At 40.0% G+C, this 14,484-nt stretch overlaps 1 protein-coding gene across 4 annotated transcripts in view; it reads left to right on the top strand.

The window, feature by feature from the left end:
- LOC126277934 (YLP motif-containing protein 1) overlaps nucleotides 1-14,484 on the top strand; it is a 665,061-nt gene that overhangs the window by 589,949 nt on the left and 60,628 nt on the right. The window lies entirely within an intron of this gene.

A 14,484-nucleotide genomic window follows, 5' to 3' on the forward strand; every position in this document is an offset into this window, starting at 1 on the left:
AAGTTCGGTGGCAGGAGGAACAAGACTTATAAACACAAAACCAAATAGGGGTAATGCAGGAGTAGGTTTAATAATGAATAGGAAAATAGGAATGCGGGTAAGCTACTACAAATAGCGTAGTGAACACATTATTGTGGCCAAGATAGATACAAAGTCCACACCTACTACAGTAGTAAAAGTTTATATGGCAACTAGCTCTGCAGATAACCAAGAAATTGAAGAAATGTATGATGAAATAAAAGAAATTATTCAGATAGTGAAGGGAGATGAAAATTTAATAGTCATGGGTGACTGGAATTCGAGTGTAGGAAAAGGGAGAGAAGGAAACGTAGTAGGTGGATATGGATTGGGGCTAAGAGGAAGCCGCCTTGTAGAATTTTGCACAGGGCACAACTTAATCATAGCTAACACTTTGTTTAAGAATCATGAAAGAAGGTTGTATACATGGAAGAACCCTGGAGATACTAAAAGGTATCAGATAGATTATATAATGGTAAGACAGAGATTTAGGAACCAGAGGCAGATGTGGACTCTGACCACAATCTATTGGTTATGACCTGTAGATTAAAACTGAAGAAACTGCAAAAAGGTGGGAATTTAAGGAGATGGGACCTGGATAAACTGAAAGAACCAGCGGTTGAATGGAGTTTCAGGGAGAGCATAAGGGAACAATTGACAGGAATGGGAGAAAGAAATACAGTAGAAGAAGAATGGGTAGCTTTGAAGGATGAAGTAGGGAAGGCATCAGAGGATCAAGTAGGTAAAAAGACGAGGGCTAGTAGAAATCCTTGGGTAACAGACGCAATATTGAATTTAATTGATGAAAGGAGAAAATATAAAAATGCAATAAATGAAGCAGGCAAAAATGAATACAAACGTCTCAAAAACGAGATCGACAGGAAGTGCAAAATGGCTAAGCAGGGATGGCTAGAGGACAAATGTAAGGAAGTAGAGGCTTAGGGGTAAGATAGATAGTGCCTACAGGAAAATTAAAGAGACCACTTGTATGAACATCAAGAGCTCAGATGGAAACCCAGTTCTAAGCAAAAAAAGGGAAATCAGGACGGTGGAAGGAGTATATAGAGGGTCTATACAAGGGCGATGTACTTGAGGACAATATTATGGAAATGGAAGAGGATGTAGATGAAGATGAAATGGGAGATACAATACTGCGTGAAGAGTTTGACAGAGCACTGAATGACCTGAGTCAAAACAAGGCTCCCCGGAGTAGACAACATTCCATTGGAACTACTGATGGCCTTGGGAGAGCCAGTCCTGACAAAACTCTACCATCTGGTGAGCAAGATGTATGAAACAGGCGAAATACCCTCAGACTTCAAGAAGAATATAATAATTCCAATCCCAAAGAAAGCAGGTGTTGACAGATGTGAAAATTACTGATCAATCAGCCACAGCTGGAAAATACTAACACGAATTCTTTACAGACGAATGGAAAAACTAGTAGAAGCTGACCTCAGGGATGATCAGTTTGGATTCCGTAGAAATACTGGGACACGTGAGGCAATACTGACCTTACGACTTATCTTAGAAGAAAGATTAAGGAAAGACAAACCTACGTTTCTAGCATTTCTAGACTTAGAGAAAGCTTTTGACAATGTTGATTGGAATACTCTCTTTCAAATTCTAAAGTTGGCAGGGGTAAAATACAGGGAGCGAAAGGCTATTTACAATTTGTACAGAAACCAGATGGCAGTTATAAGAGTCGAGGGACATGAAAGGGAAGCAGTGGTTGGGAAGGGAGTAAGACAGGGTTGTAGCCTCTCCCCAATGTTATTCAATCTGTATATTGAGCAAGCAGTAAAGGAAACAAAAGAAAAATTCGGAGTAGGTATTAAAATCCATGGAGAAGAAATAAAAACTTTGAGGTTCGCTGATGACATTGTAATTCTGTCAGAGACAGCAAAGGACTTGGAAGAGCAGTGGAATGGAATGGACAGTGTCTTGAGAGGAGGATATAAGATGAACATCAACAAAAGCAAAACGAGGATAATGGAATGTAGTCAAATTATGTCAGGTGATGCTGAGGGAATTAGATTAGGAAATGAGACACTTAAAGTAGTAAAGGAGTTTTGCTATTTGGGGAGCAAAATAACTGATGATGGTCGAAGTAGAGAGGATATAAAATGTAGACTGGCAATGGGAAGGAAAGCGTTTCTGAAGAAGAGAAATTTGTTCACATCGAGTATAGATTTAAGTCTCAGGAAGTCTTTTCTGAAAATATTTCTATAGAGTGTAGCCATGTGTGGAAGTGGAACATGGACGATAAATAGTTTGGACAAGAAGAGAATAGAAGCTTTCGAAATGTGGTGCTACAGAAGAATGCTGAAGATTAGATGGGTAGATCATATAACTAATGAGGAAGTATTGAATAGGATTGGGGAGAAGAGAAGTTTGTGGCACATCTTGACTAGAAGAAGGGATCGGTTGGTAGGACATGTTCTGAGACGTCAAGGGATCACCAATTTAGTATTGAAGGGCAGCTTGGAGGGTAAAAATCGTAGAGGGAGACCAAGAGATAAATACATTAAGCAGATTCAGAAGGATGTATGTTGCAGTAGGTAGTGGGAGGTGAAGAAGCTTGCACAGGATAGAGTAGCATGGAGAGCTGCATCAAACCAGTCTCAGGACTGAAGACCACAACAACAACATGTAGTCTTTTAATAAACCAATGTGCTTTTCTTCTCTTTGAAAACTTGTCGTTTCAAAATAACCAAACAGGTAATGGAGGACTGTTTAAATTAATGGTGAGAAGCATTTCTACCGAAGTAAATGAAATCAGTGGAGAAAAATTACTACTGTTTACCATGAGGGAGCAGAGTGCAACCAACTGCAGATTGTGGTGAATATTGGACAAAGTGATGCCTGTTGTCTGGACTCGGAGGTCACTCTTGGGTAATTTCAGTGACTGGCAGAGAAGGTTGAGAAGATCAGCCTTGTGTGCAGAGTTTCAACAAAGCTCATAGTTTGCAGTATTGTCCCCAAAACATATCATGTCCCTTTGGCTCTGAGGTGAGTGGAAGGACTGAACCAGAATCTTCGAAGATGCTGTGACAAGCTAGGATGCAACTTCCTGGACTTGCACCATAGGGTTAAAAACTGTAGGGTTCCCCTAAATAGGTCAGGTGTGCCCTGCATATCAGATACTGCTACTCAGGTAGTTGACTGTGTGTGGGATGCACACACAGACATTTTAGATTAGGTAACTCTCCATCTGATCCAGATGATTATAGCTGTAGGAAACCCAGAAGTACCAGTGTAAGATTGTAAGAAATGCCTCCCACAGGTGAGAGTATTAAAATCCTCATGGTAAACTGCCAACGCATTTGCAGCAAAGTGCCAGAATTTGAAGAGCTCATGAAAAGCAATGAAGCTCAAATGATACTAGGTACAGAAATCTGGTTGAAATGTGGAGTAGATAGCAGTGAGATTTTTGGGGAAAATTTAAGTGTTTATCGAAAGGATAAGCAAATTGAAAATGGAGGTGGTGTATTTCTCTCAGTAGATAAGAAACTCAAATCCACTGAGGTAGAAATTGAAGCTGCATGTGAGATTGTTTGGACAAGACTCAGTGTAAGAGTGGGCATAAAATGATAATTCGATCCTTCTATCATCCACCAGACTCATCTTGTGAGGTGGCCAAATACTTTAGAGAAAACCTCAGTGCACTAGTCCATAATTCCTCCAATCATACTGTAATGATTGGTGGATTCTTTAATGATCCAACAAGTAACTGGGAAAATTAAAGTTTTGTTAGTGGTGGGAATGATAAAACAGCCTATGATACTTTACTAAATGCCTTCTCTGAAAACTACCTATAACATATAGTTAGGAACTCCACTAATGATGGAAATATATTGCATCTAATGATAACAAATAGACCTGAGGATGTCTACATCGAAACTGTTATCAGTGACTATGATGTGGTTGTTGCAACAATGATTACCAATGTACAAAGGACAGATAAATCAAACAGAAAAATATATATTCAGTAAACTAGATTAAAAATCAGTAGTATCATATCTCAGGGAGGAACTTGAAAATTTCAGCACAGGACAGGAGCATGTAGAGGAACTCTGACTCAAATTAAATTTCTGACCATCCACTGGATAGATATGTACTATTTAGAACAGTTCATAATGGTATACAGTCACATGATCTGCCTACAAAAATGGGAGTGGAAGTGATCCAGAAAAACTACTGGCCAATATTCTTGACATTGGTTTGCTGTAGAATCTTAAAACATATTCTCAGATCAAATACAATGAGGTATCTTGAGGAGAATGACCTTCTCAGTGCCAACCAGCATGGATTTGGAAACATCGATCATGTGAAACCCAACTCGCACTTTTCCCACATGACCTACTGAAAGCTTTGGATCAAGGCAACCAGGTAGATGCAGTATGTCTTGATTTCTGAAAAGCATTTGGCTCAGTACCACACCTACACTTATTGTTAAAATTATGATCATATGGGTATTAAGTGAAATTTGTGACTGGACTGAGGAATTTTTGGTAGCAGGGACACAGCATGTTTTTTGGATGGAGAGTCATCATCAGATGTAGAAGGAACTTTGGGTGTGCCCCACAGAAGTGTGTTGGGGCCCTTGCTGTTCATATTTTATATTAATGATCGTGGAGACAATATTAATAGTAAAACCAGGCTTTTGCAGGTGATGCAGTTGTCTGTAATGAAGTGCTACCTGAAATAAGCTGCATAAATATTCAGTCACATCTTCATAAGATATCAGCAAGGTGCAGAGATTGGCAACTTGCTCTAAATATTCAGAAGTATAAAGTTCCGTGATTCCCAAAAAAGAAAAAAGTGGTATCTTATGACTGCAACATTAATAAGTCTTTGTTGGAATCAGACAACTTGTACAAATTCCTGGGTGTAATGCATTCTGGGATATGAAATGGAATGATCACATAGCTTCAGTTGTGGGCAAAGCAGGTGGTAGACCTCACTTGATTGGTAGAATACTGGGGAAGTGCAATCAGTCCACAAAGGAGATTTCTTAGAAATCAGTCATGTGACCAATCCCAGAATATTGCTCATGTGTTTGGGACTCATACTAAGTAGGAATGACAGGAGATATTGAATATATGCAGAGAAGAGCAGCACAAATGGTCACAGGTTTGTTTAATCTGTGGAAGAGTGTCACAGAGATACTAAAAGAACTGAACTTGAAGACAGATATAAAATATCCTAAGAAAGTCTATTAACCTTCGTGCAGGCATGTCAGCACACAGTGTGTGCCAAATTTACATAATTGGTGTGGTTATCATTTTGGTAACAATGGGGACCTTTGATACTTGACGTATTTCTTCATTACTGTTCTGACAACTGTTATGTGCAGTGCAGTAATTGTCAGTGCTAAACAATTTGTTAAATGGAGAATTTTGTGTAATGCTGGCCTTTCTGGTGCACTCAGTGCATCATGCGACTGGCCATGTAAGTATTTTTTTACGTCTTTGAACATAGTGATTATTTTACTTACAATGTTCCTCTGGCCTGTGTTCAATACAAATTTTTAATTTAGGGCAAGAAAGCATTTAACTAATGAGGAACTCAAATAGCTCTTGAATGAAGATTCAGATTTTACAAAAGATGTAGACACTATATCAAATGATGATACTGATGAGGAAGTGGAGGTAATTACGTGTAGTGACCATGACACTGAAAGTGAACAAGAGTATGAGTCAGATGGACTTGAAGACAATAATTGTCAGCCAGGTTCTATTGGGTATTGACTTGTGGGAAGAGACAAAACTTCTAAATAGAGGAAAAGTACTAACTCTGCCACATGCAAAGCGAGAAGGAAAAATATTGTAAAAATTTTTCCTGGACACAAGGCTATTTCCAGGTACGTAACAACCAACGTTTCTGGATTCCTCAAGATAATTAACATGAAAATGATTGATACTATTGGGGAATATACAAACAAATATATTCAGTTAACTAGAATTTTCTGATTGTCAGAGAGGAAGAGACAAAAAAGAAATAATGAGAAGTGAAATACTGGCACTCATTGGGTTACTTTATCTCTTCAGAGTAGACAAGGCTAACCACATAAATGTAATGGAACTGTGGAATACCAACAGATCAGGAGATGAAATACGAAAAGTTTTGGTGAGCTACAAGCAGTTTCTATTCTTGCTGCATTGTATTCATTTCAACCATAAAACCACAAGAGAATAGAGGAGAAGAACTGATAAGTTTCCCACCGTACGTTTGATTCTAGATGAGTTTGTAACTAATTGCAAAAGTATGTACAGCATAAGTGAGTTTGTAACTATTAATGAGAAACTTCAAGCCTTTTGCGGTTGTCTTGGACTTCTGCAATATATCCCCAACAAGCATACCAAATATGGCATTAAGATATGTGCAATTTGTGGTGCAAAAACATCTTTTAGAAGCAACCTTGAGGTATGGTGTGGGAAGCAGCCCAAAGTCTCAAATTAAGTGTTGGAAATACACTCCTGGAAATGGAAAAAAGAACACATTGACACCGGTGTGTCAGACCCACCATTCTTGCTCCAGACACTGCGAGAGGGCTGTACAAGCAATGATCACACGCACGGCACAGTGGACACACCAGGAACCACGGTGTTGGCCATCGAATGGCGCTAGCTGCGCAGCATTTGTGCACTGCCACCGTCAGTGTCAGCCAGTTTGCTGTGGCATACGGAGCTCCATCGCAGTCTTTAACACTGGTAGCATGCCGCGACAGCGTGGACGTGAACCGTATGTGCAGTTGACGGACTTTGAGCGAGGGCGTATAGTGGGAATGCGGGAGGCCAGGTGGACGTACCACCGAATTGATCAACACGTGGGGCGTGAGGTCTCCACAGTACATTGATGTTGTCGCCAGTGGTCGGCGGAAGGTGCACGTGCCCGTCGACCTGGGACCGGACTGCAGCGACGCACAGATGCACGCCAAGACCGTAGGATCCTACGCAGTGCCGTAGGGGACCGCACCACCACTTCCCAGCAAATTAGGGACACTGTTACTCCAGGGGTATCGGCGAGGACCATTCGCAACCGTCTCCATGAAGCTGGGCTATGGTCCCGCACACCGTTAGGCCGTGTTCCACTCACGCCCCAACATCGTGCAGCCCGCCTCCAGTGGTGTCGCGACAGGCGTGAATGGAGGGACGAATGGAGACGTGTCGTCTTCAGCGATGAGAGTCGCTTCTGCCTTGGTGCCAATGATGGTCGTTTGCGTGTTTGGCGCTGTGCAGGTGAGTGCCACAATCAGGACTGCATACGACCGAGGCACACAGGGCCAACACCCGGCATCATGGTGTGGGGAGCGACCTCCTACACTGGCCGTACACCTCTGGTTATCGTCGAGGGGACACTGAATAGTGCACGGTACATCCAAACCATCATCGAACCCATCGTTCTACCATTCCTAGACCGGCAAGGGAACTTCCTGTTCCAACAGGACAATGCACGTCCGCATGTATCCCGTGCCACCCAACGTACTCTAGAAGGTGTACGTCAACTACCCTGGCCAGCAAGATCTCCAGATCTGTCCTCCATTGAGCATATTTGGGGCTGGATGAAGCGTCGTCTCACGCAGTCTGCACGTCCAGCACGAACGCTGGTCCAACTGAGGCGCCAGGTGGAAATGGCATGGCAAGCCGTTCCACAGGACTACATCCATCATCTCTACGATCATCTCCATGGGAGAATAGCAGCCTGCATTGCTGCAAAAGGTGGATATATACACTGTACTAGTGGCGACATTGTGCATGCTCTGTTGCCTGTGTCTATGTGCCTGTGGTTCTGTCAGTGTGATCATGTGATGTATCTGACCCCAGGAATGTGTCAATAAAGTTTCCCCTTCCTGGGACAATGAATTCACGGTGTTCTTATTTCAATTTCCAGGAGTGTAGTTCAGACTTGTGAGTCATATAGAGGGATCCAACAGGAATGTAACTATGGACAATTGGTTTACAAGTTGCCACTTGGCTATGTCACTATTAGGTAAAAGGCTTACATGCAATGGAACACTCAGAAAGAATAAAGGAATAATTCCCCTTGGAATTCCTGCCTAAGAAAAGTCAGTTACCTGGTTCATCTCTCTTCGGGTATAAAAATGATTTTATGTTGGTTTTGTATGTACCAAAGAAGAACAAGGCAGTTTTGTTGTTTTCAACTATCAATGAAGATTCCTGAAAACCAGAGATTGTGTTAGATTACAATGGCACTAAGGGTGGCATTGATACAGTTGACCAGATGTGTGGTTCATATTCTGTGGCTCATATAATGAGAAGGTGGCCTTTGGTACTCTTTTTCACCCTAATGGATATTGCTGGTATCAACACCCAGGTCCTTTTTTACTCAATTGTACAAAATCAGAAGGTTGTGAGAACAGTATTTGTGAAGAACCTTGCTTATGACCTTATGAAACCACATCTAACTAGAAAGAGACAAAATTCAGAGCCTTCCCGAGGACATATTGCTGTTCCTTCAAAGGTACTGGACAATATCTGAGCAAGTTAAGAAGCATTTGGTTAAGAAATAGGGACACTTTGTTATTTGTGGAAGGGCTAAGAATATTAACACAACAATAAAGGGAGATTCTCATAATAGCTTTGTTCGCAGGAAGCATACAAATGTCAAATTACACCTGCAGACACAGTTGAGTAGTGATTTGAATCTTGACATCTCTTAAATTACTAAGTAGTGGACATGATCTGTCTGTAAGCTGTTATAATATGGTTTCCATGGGCATTCACTATGAATGTATTAATTTTCAACACTGGCAGCAAAAGATAGATTTTTTAGAACTGTTCTTTATGTGTTTGCATGTATATTAGCTCTTCTAAATAAAGTATAAATAACAGCCATGTTAAATAATGAAACATACTTTCCCTCTATAAGTGAGAAACAGTATGTAACATTATTTCTTTGAATTTTCCACTGTGCCCATAATAAATTATTTGTATTAATTGTACAGTAAAATTTGTTATTTCAGTATTATTAATATCATTTTGAGTGATACAATATCTCTCTTAAAAACAATAAACTAATTAATATCAATAGAAGAGTGGGAGCATATGAAAATACCTATAGAACTGAACAGTGAAAGTGGCACACAAAATGCGCCGCACAATTGCTTGTGCAATAAAAAAATGCTTGCCTGCCAGAGGGTTAACAAAGGTTCAAGAACATTCTTTAAATGATTACTTTAGGAATATACTACAACCCTGTATGTAGTGCTCACATAGGGATTGTGACAGTAAGATTAGAATAATTATTGTACACACAGAGGCATTCAATCATTCTTCCTTCCCTCCATATGTGAATGGAACAGAAAGAAACCCAAGTAACTAGTACAAAGAGATTTACCCTCTGGCATGCCCCTCATGGTGGTTTGCAGATTGTAGATGTAAGTGTTGATGAAAGATATGGACATCAAAGTAAGTCACACCTCAAGACATTAATCTCCAAAATCTTGGGCATAATCATGGGATTGGACTTTGAGCTCTATGAAGGCTGTATTTATGGTAAAGCACATTGCTTCCATTTGTCTTCCATAAAAGACCTTCTAAACTGGGAGAGTTGATTCACATGGGTGTCTGTTGTCCTTTTGAAAAGTCCATTCTGGGTGTCTCTACTTTGTGTTATTCAAAGATGATTACAGTAAATTTCAAGCAGTTTACTTTGTCAAGGAAAAATCAGAAGTTCCTAATAGACTAATACAGTTTATAACAGAAACAAAGACAGCTAGGCATACAATCAAAAACCTCCTAAGCGATAATGCAGGAGAGTTCAGCAATAAACAGACAAGGGAGATTTCACATAAAGAGGGCTTAATCCAAAGTTTTACTATACCATTAATTCCACAGCAAAACAGATGCAGTTAAAGAGATAATTGTACACTTGTTGAAACAGCCAGGTCCATGGTGTATGCTCCTGGAAACATTCTTCAATCATTTTGGACAGAAATGATAAATTCTACAGCATACATCCTGAATAAAATGTGACTTTCCAATATTTTAGGGATGAATCTTCCTGGCAGCTTAAAACTGTGTGCTGGACCGAGACTCGAACTCGGGACCTTTGCCTTTCGTGTGCAAGTGCTCTACCATCTGAGCTACCCAAGTACGACTCGCACCCTGTCCACACAGCTTTACTTCTGCCAGTACCTTGTCTCCTACCTTCCAAACTTTACAGAAACTCTCCTGCGAACCTAGCAGACCTAGCACTCCTGAAAGAAAGGATATTGTGGAGACATGGCTTAGCCACAGCCTGGGGGATGTTTCCAGAATGAGATTTCCACTCTGCAGTGGAGAGTGCACTGATATGAAACTTCCTGGCAGATTAAAACTGTGTGACGGACTGAGACTTGAACTTGGGACCTTTACCTTTTGCGGGCAAGTGTTCTACCATCTGAGCTACCCAAGCACGACTCACGCCACGCTCTCCATATGAAATATGGTATTGACATATGCCTGGCATGCAGTACCTACTTATAATAGGGTCTAAATGTTACATTCACATTCCAAAACAATTACGAATGAAAATTGATCAAAAAGCAGTAAAAGGGATTCTGATTGGCTGTGACAATGATGATAGTTATAAGATCTGGTACGAAGAATATCATCAGTTAATGAGGTCATGGGATGTTATTTTTGAAGAGAAAAATATGTGAAAGGAAAGTCTATTAGTTGCTGACTTCTTCATCAGAAGTCACAAGAGTCATCAGAAGAGAAATTAGAACAATATGAGTTTGATAATTATGATTATTTACAGGATGAAACTGAAGAGAGATTAGAACAGTCTGATGATGGAAGAATTAGGCCACAGATGAGCGAATGTTTAACACACCTGTGAGGAAAGAAACCTCATTGTGGTGACATAAATTTGAGTCAATGAGATGACTAGAAAGCAGCAATGGATCAAGAAATGGCAACACATCAAGAAAATGGAATTTCCATTTTAGAAGATTTGCTTTCTGGAAAGAGGGCAATTGCCTGTAAGTGGATCTATTAAAAAGATTCTATGGCATTATTGGCCATGAGAGTGGATCTATAAACTGAAGATGAATGCTGGTGGATCGGTTGACAGATTCAAAGCAAGACTGGTTATTAAAGGATTTTCTCAAAAGAAAGGGGTGGATTATGAACAAACTTTCAGCCTTGTGCCTAAGACGTGGACTACTCAAACATCATTCAGCATTGCAGCCAAAGAGATGATGAATATTGCACAAGTACATGCAACTATGGTTTTCTTTATGGTGACTGAAGGAAAAGATATTTATTACACAACCTGAAGTTTAATGATGGTTCTATGAAGGTATTTCAATTAATGAAAAGCTTATATGGCCTGAAACAGACACCCCTCTGCTGGCATGAGAGATTCACTGATTATGTGATGGAATTAGGATTTAAGAGAAGTGAAGCTTATCCTTGCCTCTTTACAAGTAAACGTTCTAACAAGATTTTCTTCATACTCTTTGTTGATGATGGATTGATTACAATGAACAATGACAGTGAAGTTGAAGAATTTATTGAAGATCTTGAAAGAGAATTCAAAATAAAATAAAATCTAGCTTTATATTTCTTAGGCTTGGAAACTGATAGAAAAGAAGATAGATCCATTCAAGTCAGTCAGACTCATCATACCAAGAAGGTTTTATAGTGTTTTGGCATGAGTGATTTTAGAGCTGTAATAACTCCAGTTATCAAGACAACTGCATGGAAGAGAACCCTACCAATACTAAATATCTTTATAGACAAGCAATTGGATCCTCAATGTACCTTATGTTTGGGACAAGACCACACATAGCATATGCTGTTGGAATAGTATTTAGATGTCTTGAAAGTACAACAGGGCATGATGTAATAGGGTTAAAAAGAATTTTTTGCCATTTGAGAGGCACATATGACTCTAGACATATTTACAAAAGTGGTGAAGACAAAGGCATCCTTGAATGTTATAGTGATGCCAATCTTGGAGGTGATTTAGGGACTGGACGATCTACCTCAGGTGTCCTCTCCCTGTACTTTGGTGCACCTCTCAGTTGGATAAGTCAATGACAAACTTCAGTTGCAATCTGCACCATAGAAGCTGAAGTTGTAGTGGCTAATGAAGCAGCATGAGAAATGGTCGGGATGAAGAGGCTTTTAACTGAACTTTGACAGCTAAAGGATTCAAAACCTTGCCTATGAGTGGGCCATGAAGCTGCAATTTGACTCACACAGAATCCTGAATTTCACCTGTCTCAGACACCTCTCTGTTCAAGAATTAGTTACAGCTGGTGAAATTACAATTTCATGAGTAGATACAGAAAATCAGCTTGCAGATTTATTGACAGAACTGTTATTTGCTGCCTGATGAAGATAACTGTACAAAAATGTGAGTGTGTGTAAGTTACTAAATAAGGGAGACTTAAAGTTCTGCATTGTGAACAGTTTTATTTGATAACTTCACTGATATTTAAATATCTCAATCTTAACAGATACCAATTGTTTTTGAGTTCGTTGCTGCAATGGAAATGTTACTATCACTGATAAGCATTTTCTGTAGACTTCTAATAAGCCAATGAGTGATTCATTTTACGAAAAACTAGCCATTTCCAAATGACCATGTAGGTAAAATTCTACCTAGCTGTTATCACAATACATGTCAATTACATTCAAATATAGGCCTGTCTGAGAGAACCAGCCATGACAAAACTGTTCCAACAGATGTACAAGATATATGAGACTGGCAAAATACCCTCATACTTGAAGGAGAATGTAATAATCCCAATTACAAAGATGACAGATGCTGTCACTTATGACTGTTGTTGAACTATCAGTTGCATAAATCATAGTTATAAAATACTGACGCAAGTTATTTAAGGAAAATGGAGAATCTCGGGGGAAGATCAGTTGGACTCTGAAGAAATGGAGGGACATTGTGAGAATACTACCCTGTGGCTTGGAAGTTATGCTGAAGAGAGGCAAACCTACATTTATAGCATTTGTAAATTCAGACAAAGCATTTTTCACTGTTGATTAGACTACATCCTTTGAAATTTTGAAGGTAGCAGGAATGAAACACAGAGAGCAAAACATTATCTATGACTTATGTAGAAGCTAGACTGCAGTTATGAGTTGAAGGACAAGAAAGAAAAGCAGTAGGTGAGAAGAGAGTTAGACAGGGTTGCAGCCTGTCCCTGATGTTGTTCTGTCTGTACAGAGAGCAAGCTGTAGAGGAAACTGAGGACAAAATTGGAAGGGAAATTAAAATTCAGGGAGAAGAAACAAAAACTGTGATGTTTGCTTATGATGATGTAATTCTGCAGAGATGGAAGAGCAGTTGAATTGAATGAATAATATCTTCAAAACAGGTTATAAGATGATATCAACAATGGTACACTGATGGAAAAGAACACAACACCAGAAAATAATTAATGTAGAGTAATGAAATTGCAGGAATACAGTTGTCTAGGTAACATATTTACATGATTAACATTGCAAGATCACAGGTTAATGTAAGCATGAGATAAGCCACAGCAAATGTGAAATGCTGGTACATTAATAACCAGTGTAACCACCAGAATATTGAATGCAAGGATGCAAATGTATAGGAATTGCATTGTACAGGTGTTTGATGTCAGTTTGTGAGATAGGGTTTGATGCCTGTTGTAGTTGGTTCGTCAATACAGGAACGGTTAATGCTGGTTGTGGATGATACTGAAATTTTTGTCTGATGATGTCCCATATGTGCCTCAATTGAAGACAGATCTGGTGTTCGAGCAGACCAAGAAACACGTTGACACACTGTAGAGCATGTTGGGTTGCAACAGTGGTAAGTGGGTGACTGTTACCCTGCTGGAAAACACATCCAAAGAAGGCAATCAGTAGATTGGTGTACAGATTTGCAGATGAGTGTGCTCCTACTGTACTACAAAATCAGACCCCAGACCATAGCTGCTCCTGTAGGCCAAGTGTCTCTAGGAAACACACCAGACCTCCACCCTGCAATCCAATGTTCTCTCATGTGACATGACTGAATTTGCAAATGACGGTGTTGTTGGGTCAGCGGAATGCATGCTACAGTGTGTGTGGCTCAGAGCTTACCTTGAAGTAACCAATTTGCAACAGTTCATTGTGTCACTGTGGTACCAACTGTTACTCAGAGTGCTGCTGCCCATACAATATGATGCAGCAGAGCCATACATTGAACACAGTGGTTATCCTCCTTGGCGATGCCACATGACCATCTGGATTCCAGTCCTCTTGCAACTACATATTATCATGACCACCCCTGCCAGCAATCGTGTACAGTGGCTACATTCCTGCTAAGTCTTCCTGCAATATTGCGGATGAAACATGCAGCTTCTCATAGCCCTATTACACGACCTTGTTCAGACTCAGTGAATTGTTGGTAATGGTGCTTTAGTCACATTATAGGCATTCTTGATGAACATCAACTCACCCACCATGTTCAGTTTCAGAG

This window comes from Schistocerca gregaria, chromosome 6 (genome assembly GCF_023897955.1).
Source record: "Schistocerca gregaria isolate iqSchGreg1 chromosome 6, iqSchGreg1.2, whole genome shotgun sequence".
In the NCBI taxonomy this organism is placed as follows: Eukaryota; Metazoa; Arthropoda; class Insecta; order Orthoptera; family Acrididae; genus Schistocerca; species Schistocerca gregaria.